Source organism: Heloderma suspectum, chromosome 1 (genome assembly GCF_057233095.1).
Source record: "Heloderma suspectum isolate Gila_16-S chromosome 1, 16-S_ref, whole genome shotgun sequence".
NCBI classification, from domain to species: domain Eukaryota; kingdom Metazoa; phylum Chordata; class Lepidosauria; order Squamata; family Helodermatidae; genus Heloderma; species Heloderma suspectum.
Window position 1 is genome coordinate 348,512,664 of NC_139458.1, and position 24,707 is coordinate 348,537,370.

The window sequence follows — 24,707 nt, forward strand, 5'->3', positions numbered from 1 at the left end:
CCCAAAATGTTAATGGTAAGTGCAATGCAATGAAGATAATTTAATTAAGAAGTCCTGTAGCAGATTCACAACATTTGCAACGTGGGAGGTGTGTGTGTCTGTGTGCGAGTAGACCACGGTGTTTGCGTTTCAGGAGCTTCACAGAGTATTAGTCCATCTCTGCAGTTAACATATAGGTGAGCCAAAGTCTTTTTTATTTTTAAAATTAATTTTTAACTGTCATTTTCTCCTTTACAGAATGTGCATAGTCCTTGTTAGTTTATTTTCTGCACCACAGGTTCTGTGTATATCCAAGGCAAACTTAAATGGCTGTCTCAAATTTCAGGCAGAAATTAGAAGATCATGTGACAGATGGGAAGGGTTTAGGAATCAGTAGAAAATTAATCTCTTTCAGGGCCACTTCAAGCAAATATTGTACTCCTCAGCAGTAGGAGAGTTGAGGGCAATGAAGGGGCAATAACATATATTTCCCTCCAAGGGATACATGGTCTTGCATATCACTTTAACCTGTCTCTACTAGCATTGGGGGTATGCATCTCCAGGACATTCCAGGCAAATTAACAACATATTCTTCTCATATAGTTCCAGGCCACAGCAGTTAAGTTAAAAATCAAGCTGTATAGTGTAGAGAGAGAAACTGAGAAAATGGGATTCACAGGGCTGTATGATAGATTTTCCATTCTCTAGCATATGGTGGTGCTAGTACTTTATTTTTCTGTCATCGCATTTCTTCATTTTACGGTTGTATCAGCCTCCTAGTTACTGCCAGAAAGTGGATCTCATCATAGCTGAAAATCCAAGCACACATGCAGCAGAAACCACTCAATGGGAAAGACATTTTAATATCGCTCCTGCTTTTGTCTCAAAAGGAGAAGATTGGCTGATAGTCAGATGATCCTGTCAAAGTAGGTAACCGTCTTTCTTTCTCGGATGTTTGTGGTTTTCAAATTTTTAAAAAAGAAAAGAAAGAAAAGAAAAGCTAGCTATAACTCATCTGCACACTGAGGAGTTGTATGTGTAGTATATGTAGTTATTCATCTTCTCATAAGTGCTGAATGCATCCAAAGATTGTGATTTTTCCCCCTATGGTCGATGATGCTTTTTGGAATTCTTGTCTCTGCTGTGGAAAACTGACATCTGGAACAGTAATCATTTTGGATGTAGAAAAAAACAAGCTTCCTTTTCCACAGAGCAGGAATAACAGCCTGTCTTCAGTACTCTGGGTGAAGTATATTTTTTTTCAAAGCTCACTTGGTTGAAATACCACATTGTAGGAATACCTGTTGGAACCACACAGATCTTTCCATTCAGGTATTTCTGAATGATGCCAGAAACAAATATGCTGCTTTGGTCTTCAAGGATTGTGTAACTTTATGTGTGTGTGTGTAAAAATGTTTTTAAGCAGATCACGCCATATGCTGTTCAGCAGCAAAGCAATCTTGAACTGCCAAGTGAAGTTATTTACTTTTCTGTTTTGGTGGCATTAAATACTTTCCAGGAGATGTTTAGAATGAAAAGTGTAGCATGTAAACAGGCCACTAATCGAAATACTCTGGCTTAGTCTGACTTGCAATCCACGCTTCTTTTACCTGCAAGCTCTCGATTTGGTTTAAGCGTGATCAGTGTGATTTTGTGGATTTGACAGTTTCTCACTTCGCTGCCAAAAATTCAAATAGCTCCAAGGGCAAGAGCTATTCGGTCTACAGGGTCAAGTTGGAAATTACTTGCACAACTTCATATTAAAGAAGGCTGTGTTCTCTTAAAGCTGTATAGAGATCATGTGAATGTTAGAGCGAATGCCTTTTAAAATACTTTCTGGAGGCAGGACTGAGGTTGCAGTCTTATGTACACATACTTAGTGGGAATTTCTTCTGTACAGGATTGTTCTGTAAGTCAGTAGGAAAGGAAAGATGCAACATTTCTTTTAAAATCCCTCATTAAAAGTTTGTGGGGAGAAGAAGGGTACAGAATTAGGTTGCAATATCAAAACTGCTGACTAGTGTGTAGTTCTGTTCCGTTCAATGACTATTCAAGTTTGTAAATAAACCGATTAAGAAAATCTGACATTTGCTTAAGGAAGTGAAATATTTAGTGGCTCGAGATAATTATTTCTGTAAGAATGAGCAGCCTTGCTAATTCAGTTTTCGGTAATGAAATTAACATTAATTTTAACCCCGTGCAGCAGTATTTGTCCCTTTCCTTTATCAAATTGCTCCAGGGTGAGTTGTCTCACTTGGGTTAGCTTGACCATCTGTACCACTGTGCTAAGTGGGAAGGAAGATTTTACTGTAATACTTGGTGCAATGCATGGGAAAATGTATGTCTGTATGGGCTCAATAGCTCATTGAAATGAAGAGAAAAAGTAGTGCTTAGCCATACTGGGCAGAAAGCTTCCTGAAAGCCACTGATATATTTTGGAGGCTTGCCATATAACACAATAATTACACCCATTTTGGAAGAAAACTTTTGTATTCACTTTTTGGTTTTTAAGTGGGGCAGGCAGGCCTGTGTCAGTGATAAAGAAACTCTTATTTATCAGAAGCTCAATGTAATGTTATATGTATATTTGCTAAATAGAAGCTGTTACAGACAAGGTCAGACCACTTGTGGTAATTTAGCACAATATGGTCTAATGTGACTGTCTGTTTTAACTGCCGATGGCAGTTTAACTGCGGGGATTGAACCTGGGACCCGCTGCATGCAAAGCAGGTGCTCTGCCACTGAGCTATGGGCCCTCCCTTAAAGGGACTTTGTTCCAGCTTTGTGTACTAACCATATCCAGATGGCTCTAATCTGGGAAAATGGATAGGCTGCTTCAGCACTTGTGGTCCCTGCGGTCCAGATGTGCCAAGTGCTTTAGCTCACATTGATCTCCTATTCAGCCTAACTGGGACTTCTGTAGAACCAGTACAGTCTTATACAGCCCAAATGGCTATTGGAGAGGAGGTATTTCCCCCAAATCTCTTCTCATGCTCCTGGTTATGTACTAGACATGTCATTGCTTCGCTGCTGGCACTGCAAGTTTATGTTTACCTGGCTGTAACAATAAAATGACCACTGTGGTTTTTCTTTGCTGTTATTCCATGGGGCAGTTACATTTCTCCTCATTAACATCCAGATGTTGCCAGCCTGGCATGCAGCTATCTTATTTGTTCCTGCCAAAGAAATAAAACAAGTTCAGTGCCTGAAAGCGGCGTAACACAGTCAGGAGTTCATTCTGTTACACTGCCAGGTAAAGTATACATGCTGCCTAACCAAACATTTCATTTGATGTGACATAGCCTGTAATCCTTTACCCACTTACCTAGGAGCAAGCCCCACTGAAGTCAATGAGAATTACTTCTGACTAGACATGTATAGGATTGTGCCAATAAGGATCTACCAGATGTATTTATCTGGAATAGGATAATTCAGTCTGGGATTCCATTTTAGCATTGGTTCTTTCTTCTTTCCTCACTGATGTTTAGAATTGAACATCCAGACAAATTGTGTACATTAATTCATTTCTAGCTCTTTCTGCATCCTAAACCTCCTGAAAGAACAATATACATGCTATGTGGTTTTTCACTGATCTGGAGACAGAACTGTGCAGTTTTTCTGAGAGGCAAGTTACACAATCAGCAAAACTGCACAGAGCAGCTCTTACGAAATTCCACCACTCCAGATTGCAAGGGGCGGATCACATGTTTGAATGCTTTCTGCATCCCACTTCTTGCATAAAGAAAACTAGCTGGTCAGGAAGAAGAGTGTAGCACCCTTCTCCCCAACCCACTAGTTTTTTGTCTACAGGAAGTTTTTTATATGATGGCTGCTGGAATCATGCAATACCTGAGGTATAGTGAAATGATATAGTCCCAGAAGAGCTGTGCCATATGATTGTCTTAATCGCTTTCAGAAAACAGTCTAGAGATGGGCAAATTACCCTTACTCTGTTTTAGAAACAGTGTTAATGCATTTGATTATTGACCCAGATTCCTAAAATATTCAAGTCTCAATGCATTTTAGATATCTGAAATATTCAGAAGGACTTTAGGCCCTGGTACTCAGAGGTAACCTCACTTTGTGAATTGGGCTGTACTCTCCACCCCAGCCACTTCATACTGTCCCATGTTATTTACTGGAGGCAGAGATGGTGACCAAAAAGACCCAATTCACAGCAAGAAGGCTATATAATGCTGCACAGAGGTTCTTTAAGCTCCCACACATGTACAGTGTACTCACAGGATCTACGTCAGCCAGGTATCTCTCAGGTATCTCAAACTGATCTGTTACTATACACAGAAATCCAGCTGGAAACCCAGTCTGGCATCTCTAAAGGAGTCTTAAAATAGCAAAGATAGCTGCATTGGCCCATGAGAGAAAAATCCATAGTTGGGAATACCTTTATTAGGACCAACAAAAAGATTGTGCAAGCTTTCAAGTTCTTCAGAACTCTTCCTCACGCTAGGCAGTTAAAAACAAACAAACAAACAAACAAAAATGGGATGAAGGAAGAAAATCCAAAAATTAAGCCATATGTCCAAAAATTAGGCCAGCAATAGCTGAACCCCATTTCTGAAAACATAAAAGGCCAACTGTAACTCAGATCTGAATCTTGCTCTGAGCAAAACACACAGGGTTTCCTGGGTAGGCAGTGGAGAGAAATAAAGAGAAACATGAGAGTCTTTATATATGAGCAAAATGCACCACAAAATTAATCTCTGGCCTTTATGTTTTCAGAAACGCTTCTTTTTCCCAGAATGCTAGGCATAATCTGCTACCTGCAGCATACCAGTGACTAATTTGTTCTGTCTACAATCTCCAATTTGAGACTGATTCGAAACTGCAGGCCTTATGGCCACAACATCTGGGCTAGGTTTTGCACTTTTCTGTTCTTTCCCCATCCCATTTTTTAAAACTATCTTGCCGGATGAAGGGTTCTGCATAATCTTTTGTGGCATTTTGGTTGGTCCTAATAAACTGTGGTTTAAAGTATCCAAAGAGCTTTCTCTATCTGTATTCAGTGTACCAAAATAGAGCCTACTATATGTCACTTATACAAGCCTGTTATCTCCTGCATTGCTTTTGCATTCTCTGGGCATGTATTGTTTTGCATCATTTTTGCCCAAAAGTGCCAAAACATTAGAAACGTTTCTTGAGGTTCTAATGAGAAAGATTTACCAAGGCCTGAAAACAAGAACACAGTGAACATGCTGGGGCACTGATTATGTCTCATTAAAACCCTGTTGCAGGCACTAACATCGGAATCTGTATTTGTGTTTCTTGTGGTTAGTGTGTGGTGGGAGGTTCTGTCCCTGGTTCTGGTGGTTTGACAGACTGATAAGGAATGAAAACCACAGTGGTTTCACTGGCTAGCAAGGGTAGCTCTGGATGCATTTATTACATCTGAAGCTGTGGTGTTTTGTATGTGCAACGCTGATATCAAACATATAATGGACATCTGAAATACATGAATCTCTGTTGTAACAACAAGCCAAAAGACAGCATGCCAATTAAAAAAAGACAGCATGCCACTGAAAAAGGAACTGTAGTTGCTGGAAGCATGTATTTCAGACATCCCTTTAAGGTAATGAGCATTGTACATATGAAAAATGGTGGCTTCAGATCATAGAACAGTAGAATCATAGAATAGTCGGGTTGGAAGGGGCCTACAAGACCGTCGAGTCCAGCCTTCTCCTCAGTGCAGGAATCCAAGTCAGAGCATCCCTGACAGATGGCTGTCCAGCCTCATCTTGAATGCTTCCAGTGTGGGAGAGCCCACTACCTCCCCAGGTAATTGGTTCCATAGTCGTATTGCTCTAAAGGTCAGGACGTTTTTCCTGATGTTCAGCCAGAATCTGGCTTCCTGTAACTTGAGCCCATTATTCCGTGTCCTGCACTCTGGGATGATCGAGAAAAGTTCCTGGCATTCCTCTCTGTGGCAACCTTTCAAGTACTTGAAGAACGCTATCATATCTCCCCTCAGTCTTCTTTTCTCAAGGCTAAACATGCCCAGTTCTTTCAGTCTCTCCTCATAGGGCTTTGTTTCCTGATCATCTTTGTTGCCCTCCTCTAAACCCTCTTCAATTTGTCTGCATCCTTCTTCAAGTGTGGTGCCAAGAATTGGACACAGTACACTAGATGGAGCCTAACCAGTGCTGAGTAGAGGGGAACTAGTACCTCACATTATTTGGAAGCCATACTTCTATTAATGCAGCCCAAAATAGCATTTGCCTTTTTTGCAGCCACATCACCTTGTTGGTTCATATTCAGCTTGTGATCAACAACAATTCCAAAATCCTTCTCACTTGCAGTATTGTTCAGCCAAATATTCCCCATCTTGTAACTGTACATTTGGTTTCTTTTTCCTAGGTGCAGAACTTGGCATTTATCCCTATTAAATGTCATTCTGTTGTTTTCTGCCCAGCGCTCCAGTCTATCCAGATCACTTTGAATTTTGTTTCTGTCTTCCAGGGTATTAGCTATCCTGCCCAATTTGTGTCATCTGCAAATTTGATCAGCATTCCCTGCACCTCCTCCTCCAAGTCATTAATAAAAATGTTGAAGAGCACTGAGCCCAGGACTGAGCCCTGCGGTACCCCGCTCGTTCCCTCTCCCCAGTTTGAGAAGGTCCCATTGATAAGCACTCTTTGAGTCCGATTCTGTAGCCAACTGTGGATCCACTGGATCGTTGTTTCATCTAGCCCACTTTGAGCTGGTTTGCTCATCAGGATATCATGGAGCACTTTGTCGAAAGCTTTGCTGAAGTTGAGGTATATTACATCCACAGAATTCCCATAGTCCACAAAGGAGGTTACCTGATCAAAAAATGAGATCAGATTAGTTTGGCAGGATTTGTTCTTGACAAATCCATGTTGGTGTCAAGTAATCACTGCACTGCAATCTCCCTCTTTGCAGACAGAGAAAGAGTTATGTTACATCCTATGCCCCCTGGGATGCCCTTCTAGAGAACAAAGGATTGCTGCCAACCTGTTTATTTATTAATTAATTGACCTAATGCTTTCATAACAATAATTTCTGAAAGTATAGTCAAACTCATGTTTAATTTAGGCTAATTTAAGCTACAATTCACCCTTAGTTTCATGTGCTAAGTATTATTTATTTCAGTGGTCCAAAGCACATATAACTGGAGTAATTTTGTTGATGAGCAAATGTTTTGAAATGCTTTGCCTGGCTCAGAACCATCAGCACTGAAGTTTCACTCTCAGCAACAAATTAAATATTTATACTTTTTTCCTGCAGTTTATTAAGTGAAGTACACCAAATAACAGAACTCTATGGAAAGGGTTATAAATCATATGTAAAAATGTTTGCTACTTGGCAGATAACATTCTGTTTTACGTTGTATGTATCTTTTCGTATTCTAGAAGGATATGGGAGCTTGATTTCCTTATTAAGGGCAAATGTGAAGATGCTCAAGCCAAATATGAGCAAATCATTCTTGGCAAATGTATTTTGGGTGGTGTATTCAATGGATAAACCCAAATACTCAGGACAATAAGATTCAGTATAGCTCCAGAACCAGACAGCTGTGATTTAAGCTTTGGAAAGTTGAGATCTAGTTGTAATGTATTTTTTCTTTAGCTGAGTCAACCCAGAGGTAGGAAAGAGTTCAAGTGATTCTCAATATGCAATTAGAGTATAAAAACACTGACTTCATCTGCTCACTATAAATGGAGGTGTCCAGAGACATTTTAATGAATATCTCCCTTCACCCCACCAGATATATCAAAAGCTAATCTTGTGGACAACTTTGTCATAGAACATTCCACTGAATCGTCTTCCTTAGAGAAAGAATCTTCAGACAAGCTTTGAGGAGTAGAACAGTAGAAAGTTTAGAATAAAAACGGACCATAACTCACTGCAGAGTATAAGATCTGAATGCATTTGACCACTGATGAGTGTCCTAAAGGTCATATTTGGGAGCTTGAGACCAGAAAAATGACTTTCCCAATTGACAGTACTGGTCTAGATGGCTAAGAATAATGCATCTCCTTGTATATGAAAACAATAAGTTCTAAACAGCTACTCAGATCAGAGGAACTCTTAAGACTAAGAGATATGTGCAGCTGTGCCCTGCTGTCACCTCCCTTCCTCCCTCCCCTCCCCTCCCCTCCCCTCCCTCTCCCTGTACATCCCTGTATTGCTCATCACAGTTTTCCTATCCAAATGTACACCTTCCTCTTGGAACTGTGAGACAGGACATGGGCTCTGGCCTAGCATCCAGTGTTGGCATGGTTGGGCACCTGCTGGAGGCCCACATCCCAGCAGACAAGAGCCCCCTGGATGTGCTTCTTTTCCTCACTATTGCAATTTGCTTGTTCATCTGATTCTTGCTCTGGCCCAGACAACAGTGGTGATGAGAAGATAGACTCACTGAGGGTTGGTGTGACCAGTCAGCCCACCCTCTGATCTATTGGTGCTGCTTTTGAATGCCAGGTCAGTCCATAATAAAACAATTGCTATCCATGACTTGATTGGGGATGAAGGGGATGACCTGGTGTGCATTACTGAGACCTGGGTGGATAAGCTGGGCAGGGTAGATCTGTCTCAGCTTTGTCCACCTGGGTACTCAGTGTAGCACCAGCCTAGATTGGAGGGCCGGAGTGGGGGGGGAGTTGCTGTCCTCCATAAGGATTCCATCTCCCTCATGAGGAAACCCACCCATCCTAGCACCAGTTTTGAGGGTCTGTACCTTGTGTTGGAAACTGGAAAAGGTCAGTTTACATTCCAATTCCAAAGAAGGGCAATGCCAAAGAGTGTTCAAACTACCGCATAATTGCGCTCATTTCACATGCCAGCAAGGTTATGCTCAAAATCCTACAAGCTAGGCTTCAGCAGTATGCGAACCAAGAACTACCGGAAGTACAAGCTGGGTTTCGAAGAGGCAGAGGAACTAGAGATCAAATCGCCAACATTCGCTATCATGGAGAAAGCAAGAGAATTCCAGAAAAACGTCTATTTCTGCTTCATTGACTACGCTAAAGCCTTTGATTGTGTGGATCACAACAAACTGTGGCAAATTCTTAAAGAGATGGGAGTACCAGACCACCTTACCTGTCTCCTGAGAAACCTGTACGAGGGTCAAGAAACAACAGTAAGAACCAGACATGGAACAACCGATTGGTTCAAAATCGGGAAAGGAGTACGACAAGGCGGTATGTTGTCACCCTGCTTATTTAACTTATATGCAGAGTACATCATGAGAAACGCAGGGTTGGATGAATCACAGGTTGGAATTAAGATTGCGGGGAGAATTATCAACAACCTCAGATACGCAGACGATATCACCCTAATGGCAGAAAGTGAAGAGGATTGAAAGAGCCTCTTGTTGAGGGTGAAAGAGGAGAGTGCAAAAGCTGGTTTGAAACTCGACATTAAAAAAACTAAGATTATGGCATCTGGCCCCATCACTTCCTGGCATATAGAAGGGGAAGAAATGGAAGCAGTGACAGATTTTACTTTCTTGGGCTCCAAGATCACTGCAGACGGTGACTGTAGCCATGAAATTAAAAGACGCTTGCTCCTTGGGAGGAAAGCTATGGCACACCTAGACAGCATAGTAAGAAGCAGAGACATCACCTTGCCGACAAAGGTCCGTCTAATCAAAGCTATGGTTTTCCCAGTAGTAACGTATGGCTGTGAGAGCTGGATTCTAAGGAAGGCTGAGTGCCGAAGAATTGATGCTTTTGAACTGTGGTGCTGGAGAAGACTCTTATGAGTCCCCTGGACTGTAAGGAGGTCAGATCAGTCAATCCTAAAGGAAATCAACCCTGAGTGCTCATTGGAAGGACGGATACTGAAGCAGAAGCTCAAATATTTTGGCCACCTAATGCGAAGAGAAAACTCCCTGGAAAAGACCCTGATGCTGGGAAAGACTGAAGGCAAAAGGAGAAGGGGACGGCAGAGGATGAGATGGCTAGATAGCATCACCGATGCAATGAATATGGACTTGAGCACACTGCGGGAGAGAGCAGAGGACAGGAAGGCCTGGCATGCTATGGTCCATGGGGTCACGAAGAGTCGGACACGACTGAACGACTGAACAACAACAACAACCTTGTGTTGGGCCAACCTTGTGTTGGCTGCTGGTGTATCCCTCCGCCCCTCTGCCCAGCAGTCTCCCTGCCTGAGCTGGTTCAGGTGGTCTCGGAGGTGGTGGTGGGGAACCCTAGGACAGTGGTTCTGGTGGACTTCAACATCCACGCCGAGGCTATCCTGACAGGGCCTGCTCGGAACTTCATGGCAACTGTGACAAACATGGGGCTGTCTCAGTACAACACTGGCCCGACATGTGGCGGCACATATCCTGGACCTGTTTTTTGCTGTTGGGCAGATAAGGGATGATCTGGTGTGGGGGGGGTGTTCAACAACCCCATTGTCATGGTCAGATCATTTCCTTGTGAAGTTTGGTTTGGCGGTAGCAGATCCTCCCTGCAGGGGTGGGGGACTGATTAAGATGGTCCACCCCTGGAGACTTATGGAATCCAATGGATTCCTGAATGCTGCGGGGGATTTTCCGGCTGATAGGGCTGGCGATTCAGTTGAGGCCTTGGTGTCACTATGAAACTGATCTTGGAAGCTAAGCAGGGTCAGCCCTGGTTAGTACTTGGGTGGGAGACTGCCTGTGAATCAGGCTTCCTGCATCAAGCAGGGGGTTGGACTTGATGATCTTTCAGGACCCTTCCAACCTTACTATTCTATGATTCTATAAATGGTGAGGTAGGAAGGGCCATCGATACAATCACTCCCAAGCGCCCACTCCAGTGCTGTGGAGCCCATAATTCACCTTGGTTTACAGAAGATCTACAGGCAATGAAACAGGCCGGACAATGGCAGGTGGCACAGGTCTCGGAGCAAGTGTGATCGAAGATTAGCAAAGACTCTTAGTTGTGTCTATCATGCAGCAGTGAGGATGGCAAAAAAAATCTTATTATACATCTATTATTTCATCCTCGAAATGTCGCCCAGCAGAATTGTTCCGAGTGGTGAATGGCCTTTTGGGATCTTGCTCAGGCTCAGAGAAACTGGGATTGGAACCCTTGGTCATTTGCTGTGATAAATTTGCTAGGCAGTTCGAGAAGAAAGTCGCTCGCATTCGCTCAGAACTTGATGCCACAGTTATCGCAGAGTCCGGGAGGTGTCCAGTGTTCCATCTGGTTGTGTTTCCTGGGATCAGTTTCAGTTGTTGCAGCCTCATGATGCGGAGAAGATGCTTGAATCAGTCCGTCCCACCACATGTAGGCTTGACCCTTGCCCATCTTGGCTAATATGATCCAGCAGGGGTGGATTGGTTCAGGGAGTGGTAAATGCTTCGCTCTGTCAGGGGGTGGTTCCTGCTGCCTTGAAAGAGGCTGTAGTGCACCCTCTCCTGAATAGGCCCTCCCTGGACCCAGAGGTGTGTGAGAACTATCTCCCCATTGCCAATATCCCCTTTTGGGGCAAAGTGCTTGAGTGTGTGTGGTGGATGGGCAGCTTCAGACATTCTTGGAGGAAACTGATTATCTGGACCCATTTCAGTCTGGTTTCAGGCCAGGTATGGCACTGAAATGGCCTTGGTTGCTCTGACTGACGACCTCCTCCAGGTGAAAGACAGGGGGAGTGCTACCCTGTTGATCTTCCTGGATTTCTCAGCAGCTTTTGACACCATTGATCATGGTGTCTTACTGGATCGGCTCTGCGGGATGGGAGTTGGGGGGTGCTGTGCTACAGTGGTTCTGCTCCTACCTGCAGGGCTGATTCCAGAGAGTGATATTGAGGGTTTCCTGCTCTACACCATGGCTATTAAGCTGTGGGGTGCCACAGGGTTCCATTCTATCCCCCATGCTGTTCAACATCTATATGAAGCCGTTGGGAGAGGTCATTAGGAGTTTGGGGGTGGGGTGTCACCAGTACACTGATGGTACTCAGCTCTGTTTCTCCTTGTTGTTGGAGTCGGCTGAGGCAGTGAAGGTGCTGGACCAGTGCCTGGAGGCTGTAATGGGCTGGATGGGGGGCCAATAAACTGAAGCTAAATCCTGACAAGACAGAAGCTCTGTGGATTGGTGGTTCCCGAGTCGGGGAATTGGGTAAGCAACCTGTCCTGGACAGGGATGCACTCCCCCTGAAGGAGCAGGTGCGTAGCTTGGGAGTACTCCTAGACCCATCCCTGTCACTGGAGCTCCAGGTGGACTCAGTGGCCCAGAGTACTTGGGGCGAGCTTCAGCTGATCCACCAGCTATGGCCTTTCCTGGACCGGGATAACCTAGCTACAGGAGTACACGTGCTGGTAACTTCCTGATTAGACTATGTCAATGAACTTTACATGGGGCTGCCCTTGAAGATGACTTGGAAGTTGCAGCTAGTGCAAAATGCAACAGCTAGACTGCTGACCAGAACACCTCATAAAAACCATATAACACCAGTTTTAAAGGAATTGCATTGGCTGCCAATATGCTTCCAGTCAGAATTCAAGGTTTTGGTGATGACATTTAAAGCCCTAAATGGCTTGGGACCTCAATATTTGAGGGAGTGCCTCTCCCCAGATATGCCTGCCCGAGGACTGAGATCTGTTGGAGGGGCCCTCCTCTGCGTCTCACCAGTGTGAGACATTCACTATGGTGGGACGTGGGAGAGGGCCTTCTCTGCTGTGGCACCCCGGTGGTGGAATGCCCTCCCCTTGGAGGCCCGATTGGTGCAGACATTGGTCTCATTTCAGTGCCAAGTAAAGACATGGCTTTTTACCAAAGCATTTGAGGGCTAAAGGCATTCCCTAAAGTAGCACACTGTTTTAACTGTTTCATTGCTTTAGATTTTAATTGGTATTAGCTTGTTCATGGTTTAATATGTTTTAGCCCTTTAAATTATTTATTGTTTTATACTGTTTAAATTGATTTTATCTGTATGCCATGCTGAGATCTTAATGATATAGGATGGGATACACATGTTTTTAAATAAATAAATGATGGGACTATTGAGGGTACCTTGCCCAAACGCCCTCAGAAACCTGGAACCAGCACTGGATATAAACAAACTACAAACTATTCATGATATATCCAGGTACAAATCAAGTGAACAACAGCTGATTCAGGTACAACTTATTTTCTCTTTTGGATGACCTGTCACATTCATATGATTGGGCTCGATGCTAAAGTCATACTGGAATATTTGTCAATTGAATAATAACTTTCAATGTTGCAATGCATGGTGAAAAAAGCTGTGTTTTAAGATGATTTTGCACCACCACATTCATTTCTAGAAGGAAGGACAATGAAATGCCAGAAGATTCTTAAGATACTCTTTGTACATGTGTAGTTTTCCACCAGGAAAGAGCATCACAAAAAAGACCTTTCCATTCGGCACATCTGCTGCAGCCTTTCATCAGCAACAGATTCACACACTGCATAGGATATAATAGGGAAGGTACTACCTCTTTAACAAGATGCTTTCTAACAACAAAACCCAGAGTTGGAACGCTAATCAGTGACTCCACTTCAGATATTCTGCAAACTGCACCATCAGTTTCCAGAACATATCCTGGGGGGGTAGAGAGAACTGGGGCAGACACAGTCGTAACATAGCCTGACCTACAACCTAGTTAGACTGAAGTCATTGTATTCAAATAGAATAAATGCCTTTGACTTCAGGGTTCATCCAATTTCTTCAGCCTAACTGATCCAGGACTGATGCTCTAACTTAGTTTTGGCTGGTAACGTAAAACAAACCCTGAAGGCTACAATCTTTGAAGAGAAAAATCAATGGTACATGGGGAATATAATCAGATGGAGAAACGACTATGAAATAATGCAGTTCGTTTCCAGGTTAAATGGACAGCTGCTTTCCTAGGTTAATTTTTTGCTGGCTGCCTTACCAAATGTCCTTCGTACCCCTAAACTTTCTTTTATGTCTTGAACATCTCATACTCCTGGTCCTAGGCCTAGATAACACTGATTATTTGTTTCAATAGGACCTTTTTGTTGAAGTTTAAATTGCAAGCATGCTTCTCCAGATCCAGATCAGGAATGTAGTGGGGGCAAAGGGTTAAAGCCCCTCCCAACAAGCTAGGGCCCTGATCCATATCACCCCCCCCCCGTGATTCCTCCCCCTTGTGATTCCCCCCCCCAAGGGGGGAACCCTGCATTCAGGAGCAGAACTATGCAGTTAAGGTGACGTTATGTGGAAAACTATGCAGTTATGCGTAGTCTGGCTCTTGTTCATCTTACTCTTTGAAACTCTAGATATTTATGGACTTGACTGTTAGTCATCACTTAATCGAACAATACCTGTGGGGCTTCTTTACTCTTACCCACTGTTCAACCCTTGCAAACCTTTTATTTTTGTGTTTATAGTCTTGGAACGTCTTCTAGTTTGTCAGTTATCTTTTAGGCATGCATATGTACAGAGGCAGCAACCACCAGACCAGTTCTTAACCTCCTTGTTTCTTTCCCTTTGCCAGCTTGGTTTCAGCAGATGCTGTACCAGCTGCGAAACATCCCAGTCAATATTCCTAAGAGTACAAATCCGGAAAACAGGCAACCGAGAAACAAATGTAACAGAACAAAACCCTTCCCAAACCCTTACATTTCCATAACCTGTGGAACCACTACATTTTTAGCTGATTATCGAATTCCTTTTTAGTTTGCAACAAAAAAAATAAGCATTGAACAGGGATTTTAATCTGGGAATGTTATGTTCTAATAAAACACAAAAGGGAACTTTTTGTAAGTGTGCCTGATGGAGGGGTACAAGGGAAACACAACTGGTGGAGAAGGACAGGCAAAACACTTAAGAAAGGAAGATGGTGACTACTGCACTTTATTATGAATGAAGAATTTAACCTTGGAGGAATAAGAGGAATATTTCCCTATTCCTACCAGCTGAGCTGTAGCTCGTGATTGTGCACTGTACACCTGTAAGGTAAAGTGCTTTGTGCATTCGAGCAGTGCAATATGAATGCTATACCTGGGTTTGGTTATCTGTCACGCTTTGTTACCACAAAATCATGATCCCAGACTAGTGATGAGTTCATTAATTTATGGCTCTTTTCACATGATTGAGAGCTTTTAAACATTACAGCAGCACCCACAGAAGAGGTGCTTCCATGATGTTCTGTAATCCTTAAAAGGGTACAGACATTTTTGTTAATTCATCCATCCCAAGATATAATGGACCCTGCCATCAAAAATAGCTTCTAGGCTTGGCAAATTGTAGGGTAAATTATGCTCTGGTTAACCTTTTTAGATATTATTATTATTATATGTGTTTTTCAAAAAAGATTCAAGCTGACTTACAACAACAAAATGAAAATAGCTAAAACAATTATCCCAAAAAACCAATAAACCCATGAGATAGCTAACATTAGTGACAGCCATGAGCAATACACTCACCTGATGCACTAAAACAGCCCATCATATGCCATCAAATGCCTGGGAATATAAGTTTTTAAAACCTTGTGTTGTATCCAGAGTCATACTTACATAGGAACATAGGAAGCTGCCTTATACCGAGTCAAACCACTGGTACATGTAGCCCAGTATTGCCAGCACTGATTGGCAGCACCCCTCCAAGGTTTCAGGCAGGAGGTTTTCCAGCCATACCTAGAGATGCCCTTTGCGTGCAAAGCACGTGCTCTACCACTGAGCTATGGTTCTTACCTTACTCATGTCTAACTTATTAATTTCAGTGCATCTGCATCTGGATCCAACGCCCTGAGATTTTGTGGGGAAGCATGCATGTGTAGACAGCAGGTCCTCTGAGCAGCTCAGCAGGGACACTATGGAGACCCCTCCCCTCCCTGCCTTCACTGTCATCCCAACTAGACATGGCAGGGCAGCCCAATGTATTCTACCCACTATCTGCCTCATTCACGTATAAACTGTGTGTGCGTGCGTGCGTGTGCGGGTGTGTGTGTATCTCATGTTTACATGAAAAAGAGTACAAGGGCAAGGGAAGAAAAACCTGCCCCCCCCTTACCTTGCTGTGCTCCTTTGCTTTAAGCAACTATCTCCCTGTTCAATTCACCTCCAGTACTGGAGCCAGGCCAGGAGAAAACTGCTCATAGCAGCAGAGTTCAGTGAGGTAAGGCAGGGAAGGGAAGCAGGGCCAGGGATGGCTCAACATATTTTGCTGCCTGAGGCAGAGCAGCAAATCTTGCCCTCTCCCACCCACCACGTGCAGTCAAGGGTCATAGTACCCGAGACTGGTAAAGGGTTTTATTTTGTTTTTGGCATCTCAGGATAAAATCCCACCAATACCCTTTCCCCGCTCCCAGGCAGTAAAAGTACAACAATAACATATTAAATAAGTAACAATATGCTGCCCTTTCATGGCACTTAAAATCAGCTGCCTGAGGTGTCCTATTTCCCCTGCCTAATGGAAGGGCTGGCCTTGAGGGGCAGGGACATTTTCCTCCTCCATGTGTGCTTCTTCATGTAAAAAGTAGATTTTCCCCCTTCCTGCGTTATAGGAGAATTGGGCAGGTATACGCCCCATCACATCTAGGTTGACCCAGAAACTTTTCTAACAGGCGGCATTTAAGGAAAACAGCAATTGCTTCTTCATGCCAACAGAGAGAGGTGTTGGCTTGGTTAATTACCTATACTTGGAGGAATTGGCCACAAATGCAAATACCCAGTCCACCTGTCCTTGTAAATCTGTCCATTTGTACTTGCCGATTTTGGAGACTCCTGAATACGATCTGAAATGTTCCATTTTCCCTATGTTTTATTGGTAAGGAATTAGATCATGGCTGCTTTGAACTTGGATCCAAACGTGTTACGATTTGAAAGGTTAAGCAATACTGTGAAACTAAACTGTTTCCTTTTATATTGTCGGCACATATGGAAGTCTTTGGGCAAAGAGGAAAGGTTTATGGTTGGAAGTACAGCCTCAAAAGTCAAAAGAAAACAAACATGACGTGATTGCTAATAGGTATATTGTGCTTGATTGTTTCTGGTAAGGCATGAGAAAGCATTGTAGCAGTTTCGTTCCTTTTGTTATTTAGTCAGCTTGGCCACTTACACATCGCCAAAATGAGGGAACATATCACCCAAAAGAGGACACATATTTCCATAAAAGTTGCAACTGCTCATTTATATGTATAAATGCAAATATATAAATAATGACTAAGATTTAAATAGTAATATAATGCATCGTACCATTGTGGAGAAGACTGTGACCAGATGTACCTGCTCAGTCTGCTATCCAGAGAGGTGTCTCCACGAGCAATTTACCACAAGGTTGCTGCGTTCGGAGGTCATTCAGGGCACATGATGTCTGCCATCCCACAGCCACCCCGGGGTAGCTGGTTTCACACCTGTCAGGTGCCTGCTGGATCGGGGGAATCTGGTTGCAGGGCTGGCATCAACCCTTGGTGTCCTTGGGCAGCTTCCAAGTCCTCTGTGCTCTGGCAGGCACCACTCATCATGGCTGCTCTGGACTCCCCTTAATTTTTGTTGGGCCCAGCACATTGAGTGGCACCAGGTTGCTAGATCTAACCATATTTTAATTTCCTACAGACTGGTTAATGTTAATCATGGGATAAGACATTAGCGTCTTTCAAGAAACCATAGTTAAGGTTAACCACAGTTTAGGGTTTTGATGTTATGCTAAACTATGGTTAATTGAAATAGGAAGTTGAAAACTTCCAATTTCCTCCTTGGGCCTGTGCTGGAGGAGAGGGGAGCAGAGAGCATGCAAGCTGACTGGGGGCAGGGTGGGGGGTGGGGAGCTAACTTTGTTCTCATCATGATGAATCATGGTTTATCATGACCTCTGAATGCAGCCTGTGCATGCCTCAGTTCTACAGCTTCCCAATGAAGTTCAAATAAGCCAAGAGCTGGATTAATGAATATCCCCCCCGCCCCCATATTGTGTGTTAGGAACCAGGGCTAGGAGCTGGATTCTGACACACTGAAAGCAAACAAAGAAGCAATACCTTTGCTTTCCTGAAGTGAGCATTAGGTGAAAATTTTACAGTTCCAGTTCCATCTCATTTCTGTTTGGAAAAAAAAAGCCCTGTGAAGTTTAAAAGGTTGCACACTAAGAGGGCAATTTCTTAACTGCACTTTTCTTGTACTATGTTCAAGTACCACTCCATCATACTGTTATGGTGGGTACTTAAACCTTATAATGGTCCAGCTCACCTGTGAAAATTGTGCTTGAAATAGTGTGGGGGGGGGTTGGTGGTTAAAGGCCTCCTTGGTATAGGCTCTGGGATACAACAGCTTGAACCTTTGAAGATCCACTGTAACCAATTTGTGGGACATTTTGCAGATAAAGTTGTTCATATCTGGGCTGACCTGGATGCTGTTGCTGTGACACAGTCAGAGGTGGACAGGATGCACAAAAGAGCCCATAAAATATCATCGAATGGGTGGGAATAGCGGAAAGTCTTAACCTGGCACTGAAAAGATGACAATGCTGGTGTCAGGCAAGGTGATTGAGCGGGTGGTGGCAGTGCAGTTGAAGGCACACTTGGAAGAAACTGATTATCTAGACCCATTTCAGTCGGGCTTCAGGCTTGGGCATGGGACAGAAATGGCCTTGGTCGCCTTGGTAGATGATATGAGGAGGGCTCTGGATAGGGGTGAATGCTCCTTCCTTGTTCTCCTTGACCTCTCAGTGGCTTTTGATACCGTTGACCATGGTATCCTCCTGGACCGCCTGGAGGGGTTGGGCATTGGGGACACCGTATTGCGGTGGTTCCGGTCCTTCCTCTCTGGCAGGTACCAGAGGGTAGCACTGGGAGAGGAGGTTTCGGACCTGTGGCCACTTACTTGTGGGGTGCCACAGGGTTCCATCCTCTCCCCGATGCTATTTAACATCTATGTGAAGCCGCTGGGGGCTATCATCAGGAGGTTTGGGGTGCGGTGTCATCAATATGCGGATGACACGCAGCTCTACCTTTCGTTCAAATCTTCACCAAGGTTGGCCGTAGAATCCCTGTCCAAATGTCTGGAGACGGTGAGTGGCTGGATGGGGAGGAATAAGCTGAAGCTGAACCCTGACAAGACCGAGGTACTTTTGGTGGGAGACAAGAGGAGGCTAGGGGATGTTGACCTGTGTTGAATGGGGTACGGCTACCCTTGAAAGACCAGGTCCGCAGCCTGGGGGTCATTTTGGACTCTCAGCTGTCCATGGAGGCTCAGGTGTTGGCTGTGAGCCAGACAGCGCTGTATCAACTCCATCTGATACGGCAGCTGCACCCCTTCCTTCCCGACCATCTGCTCCCATCGGTAGTACATGCCCTGGTCTCCTCTCGTTTAGACTACTGTAATGCGCTGTACTCCTAAAGGAAATCAACCCTGAGTGCTCATTGGAAGGACAGATACTGAAGCTGAAGCTCAAATATTTTGGCCACCTAATGCGAAGAGAAAACTCTCTGGAGAAGACCCTGATGCTGGGAAAGATTGAAGGCAAAAGGAGAAGAGGATGAGATGGCTAGATAGTATCACTGATGCAATGAATATGAACTTGAGCACACTCCGGGAGAGAACACAGGACAGGAAGGCCTGGCGTGCTATGGTCCATGGGGTCACGAAGAGTCGGACACGACTGAACGACTGAACAACAATGTGCTCTACGTGGGGTTACCCTTGAAGACAGTTCGGAAGCTGCAGCTGGTACAGAACGCGGCGGCTCGCCTGATTAAAGGCAGCCGCCAGCGAGATCACATCACTCCAGAGCTGAAGGAGTTGCACTGGTTACCAGTTGTTTTCCAGGCCAAATTCAAGGTGTTGGTTTTGACCTTTAAAACCCTATATGGTTCCGGCCCAGCCTATCTTAAGGAGCGCCTCCAGCAGCACCAGACAGGCCACTTAACAAGATCAGCCTCGGATGGCCTTCTCTCTGTCCCATCAGCCAGGACAGCTAGACTGGTGGGGACGAGGGAGAGGGCCTTTTCTGTGGTGGCCCCCACTCTGTGGAACTCCCTCCCTAGGGAACTCTGCCATGCCCCCTCTTTAATGAGCTTCCATTGTGCATTAAAAACGTGGTTGTTCAGGCAGGCATTTGGGGTGGGTTAGGGTATTTTAGAAAATGTTTTTACTGTAGAATTTTATTGTTTTAAACTGTTTTATTGTACGTTGTACATAGCCCAGAGTGGCTGGGTGACCAGCCAGATGGGTGATTAATAAATTTAATAATAAACAAACAAACAAACAAACAAACAAACTTGTTGGTGAGAGCAATCCACAATGCGGGTGGGGATGGGGACCCATCAAAAAGGCTCTCCACTTTGTTGCTATCCTCTGGACCTCCCTTGGAGGTAGCACTTGGAGTATCACAGTTACAGGTGGGTTCATCCCAGGAGAGGTGCTCAGTCAGGTAGTAATATGGTTCCAAGCCATAAAAGGCTTTATGGGTTAAAACCAACATCTTGAATTGGGCTCGGAAATGTATAGGCAGCAGGGCTGGTATCAAGGGTAGGCATGGCTTGGCACCCATGGGCGACCCATACCCCAGGAGTGGGTCACTAATAAGAGGCCCCTGGAGTTGCTCTTCCTCTTCACCATTGCAATCTGCTTGTTCACCTCTCTCTTGCTGGCCCAGACAAAAGTTATGGTGAGCAGTAGATGCCACTATTGTTATGTTTTCATGTAAGTTTATTGTGTATATTAGGTTTTAGAGGCTGCCTTGAGAGGGTTTTTTCCCTTAAAGGTGGCATACAAATATCTCAAATAAGTAAAATAAGTTTTAAATTAGTAAATGTGAACTTTACCAGCTAATTATTTCATCTTCAAGATACTGGGCGATTTCCCTGTGTTTCTGTGGACAAATAGCCTGGTTACATAGGCATGAAACAAGCTGCTGTTAATAAACAAACCTCTTAGTTATGCAGTCTTCTCAGCTTCACAGCTTAAGGGTGCAATTCTGTTTGGACAGCCATGCTGGCTGGGGAATGCTGGGAGTTCTAAGATGTTTTCCGTCCAGACAAGCATAGGATTGTGCCATGAGAGTATTTAGCTAAAGAAAGATAGCTTTGGTGCCAAAAAGGAAACATAACACAAAAGGGATTTGGCTCTACATGCTTTCCCTTTAGAGAACAATGGATTCTTGCCCTAGCAAACTGTAATTAATAGAGCCTTGAATGTACTTTAAATAAAGTATTCTGTCTTGTGATATCTCTATATCTGTCTGTCTGTCTATCTATCATCTATCTATATGATACGTATATTAGGGTGAAATCTTGCCTAGTAAGGTTCTCAAGGACTCCATGTTAAATCCAGGTAATATTCATGAGGACTCATAATCGGCAAGTGAAATAATTCTGTATTATTTGTACAGAGGTAAATTTAAATAGGTAAGCTCGTCCTTCAGACAAGCATTATTTTTTGTTTATTCTGGCCTACCCTGGCTCAGCTAGAATGGATCTCTCTCTCCTTTTGTTTTTGAAGGTTGGGAGGCTCCTGGGAGGCTCCGGCGGCAGCAGCTGGTCTTTCGGCCGGCTGCTGTGGCCGCCATTTGCATCCTGCCAAGCTGCTGTGATAGGCTATGTAAGTATTTATGTAGACTATCACGGCAAAGAGCAGGGACGCAAACAGCAGCCACTACGCCATTTGCGTGGCTGCCTTTACCATGATAGGCTATGTAAATACTTACGTGGCCTATCATGGAAAGAGCAGTGGCGCAAACGGCGTAGCGGCCGCTGTTTGTGTCCCTGCTCTTTGCCGTGATAGGCTACGTAAATACTTACGTAGCCTATCATGGCAGCCTGGTAGGATGCAAATGGCGGCCGTTACAGCGGCCGCCATTTGCGTCCGCAGTAGCCCAGCCACGGCTGGAACTCTGGCTGTGGACAGCCCTGGCTGGCAGCTCTGTGGAGCCGCTGCAGAGCGGAGCCGGCCAGGGAGGATTCCAGGGGGAGGGACGGAGCGCCTCCCCCACAACTGCAAATCACACCTGCGAAAAGGTAAGTGACCCTACACACCAAAGATCCTTCTGGTCCAGCCTTTGCAGCAGGGGCTGGCTAAGATACCTGTGGTAGAGGCTACTTGCAGGCAACACTACTGCCCTGCATGTGACATTATTGCTGCTTGAGTTTCGTTACAAAACAGATCTTGCTAAATGTGAAATGGGTAGGAAAGCCAGTAAAAAGGGAGTTGTGGAAGGCAGAAGATTTGGATAGATGCTGCCTGAAGAATTTCATGCACTGCAAAGTGTGGTGGGGTTCAAGGTTCAACCTCTGAAAACTAGTGTGGGAAATTGGTTTAATTAAGGCTACCTATTCTACTGCCTCCTGAGGAATCTGTATAATGACCAAGTAGCAACAGTAAGAACAGACCACGGAACAATGGACTGGTTTAAGATTGGGAATGGAGTACGGCAGGATTGTATAGTCTCACCCTACCTATTCAACCTGTACGCAGAACACATCATGCGACGTGCTGGGCTTGATGAAGCCAAGGCTGGAGTTAAAATCGCTGGAGGTAACATTAACAATCTCAGATAGGCAGATGATACCACTTTGATGGCTGAAAGCGAGGAGGAGCTGAGAAACCTTCTGACGAAGGTGAAAGAAGAAAGTGCAAAAGCTGGGTTGCAGTTCAACCTCAGAAAAACCAAGATTATGGCAACCAGGTGGATTGATAACTGGCAAATAGAGGGAGAAAACGTGGAGGCAGTGACAGACTTTGTCTTTCTAGGCGCAAAGATTACTGCAGATGCCGACTGCAGCCAGGAAATCAGAAGACGTTTACTTCTTGGGAGGAGAGCAATGACAAACCTTGATAAAATAGTGAAGAGCAGAGACATCACACTGACAACAAAGGTCCGCATAGTTCAAGCAATGGTATTCCCCGTAGTATGGCTGCAAGAGCTGGACCATAAGGAAGGCTGAGTGAAGGAAAATAGATGCTTTTGAACTGTGGTGTTGGAGGGAAATTCTGAGAGTGCCTTGGACTGCAAGAAGATCAAACCAGTCCATCCTCCAGGAAATAAAGCCAGACTGCTCACTTGAGGGAATGATATTAAAGGCAAAACTGAAGTACTTTGGCCACATCATGAGAAGACAGGATACCCTGGAGAAGATGCTGATGCTAGGGAAAGTGGAAGGCAAAAGGAAGAGGGGCCGACCAAGGGCAAGATGGATGGATGATATTCTGGAGGTGATGGACTCGACCTTGGGGGAGCTGGGGGTGGCAACAGCTGACAGGAAGCTCTGGTGCGGGCTGGTCCATGAAGTCACAAAGAGTCGGAAGTGACTGAACGAATAAACAACAACATTCTAAAATATATTGACTATATCTCCTAATACATTAAGGGCACAATCCTATGCATGTTTAGACAGAAAAAAGTCCTAAAACTCCCAGAATCCCCATCCGGCCGTGCTGATTGAAGAATTCTTAGAGGTGTAGGTCTTTTTTCTGACTACACATGCATAGGACTGAAAGGTGTATTTCAGGCTTCTCCAAACTGGTGCCATCCAGATATTTTGGACTTCATCTCCCATCAGCTCCAGCCAACACAGCCAGTAGTCAGGAATGCTGGAAGTTGTAGTCCAAAACATCTGGAGGACACCTGGCTGGGGGAAGGCTGGTATATTATTGAACATATTATGCAGGCCTTTGGGCAGATTCAGTCCTGACATGTTTCAAGGATCAATGCGGGGCTGTGAAATAGGCTGCATCCAATGTTTATATACAAACACTTTCAGTGCAAAGGTAGTGCTTTGTGGCTAGGGAGTGAAAGGTTTCTTGAAGCCCCACTGTGTGCTTGTCCCTTTTGCTGCTGTTTGTAATGCTTCCTACCCTCACCTATGAGTAGGCAACAAGCCTACAGGGAGATGAAGCTGATCACAAAAAAGTCCTTTCATCCCAGCCCCATTATGTTGCCATAAACATGCATAGAAACAATGGGGGGAGGAACCTACCCTTTTAACTATTTAACTTGGGGAAATTGAGAAAGAAAAGAATATGAGGGCAGATGAGATCAGGCATGGCGAAATATCTGCATTATTATTGTTTTATACCGTATTTACAATATCGTTCAGATATGGCACTGACTTGAAAAATGCTTGCCAGTAGGATATTACATTTAAGCAGATGTACATATCAAAATAGAAAGGGCAGATCTTGTTATTTTGCTAGAACAGATTGGATTAAAATTGTGTATGAATGTGCTCTAACCAGGATATTTAAATGAACTGGGTGAACATTTGCACTGAGATATGAACTTAATAGTTTTCCAGGTGTTTGATTTTATGAGGTTATGTCTGAGTTTACTTTTAAATAGATGTCTAATGTGTAGTAACAACAGCCCCCTTCATGTGTTAATCTCATGTAGGGGGATCTCTGCGATGGAGATCAGCAGTAAGGAAACTTATGCATCTAGACTTCTGTCCACATAGGCTTCGATGTGTTCTGGAAGCCTGCACAATTAGGATTCTAGAACATGTGGAAGCCTATGATGTAGCCGTCTACATGCATGGGTAGTGCTGGCTCTGGGTTTTTGAGGGCCCTTGGGCAGGACATTTTCAATGGGCCCCCTTCCTCAGTGAGTCTACCTGATTCTATGATTCTCATGGCCATTGTCATTAGTTGCTATTGTTCCTCACCCTCTTTCTCATCATTGCTACCACTTGCTTGCTAGGCAAGCAGAGAGCCAGTAAGCAAGTAACCAGTGGCATCTATGCCTCCTCCTTCCCACCACCACCATTATCTGGGCCAGAATGAGAGGCAGGAGAACAAACAGGTTGCATTGATGAGGAAGAGGAGCAACTCTAGGAGGCT

General features: G+C 44.3%; 1 protein-coding gene across 1 annotated transcript in view; it reads left to right on the plus strand.

The window, feature by feature from the left end:
* The first annotated feature begins 800 nt into the window (after positions 1 to 800).
* ESR1 (estrogen receptor 1) overlaps positions 801 to 24,707 on the plus strand; it is a 347,108-nt gene continuing 323,201 nt past the window's right edge. Inside the window, exon 1 of the mRNA XM_084827850.1 lies at positions 801 to 905. The gene's annotated coding sequence lies outside the window, so the exon portion shown is untranslated. The remainder of the gene's footprint in view (positions 906 to 24,707) is intronic.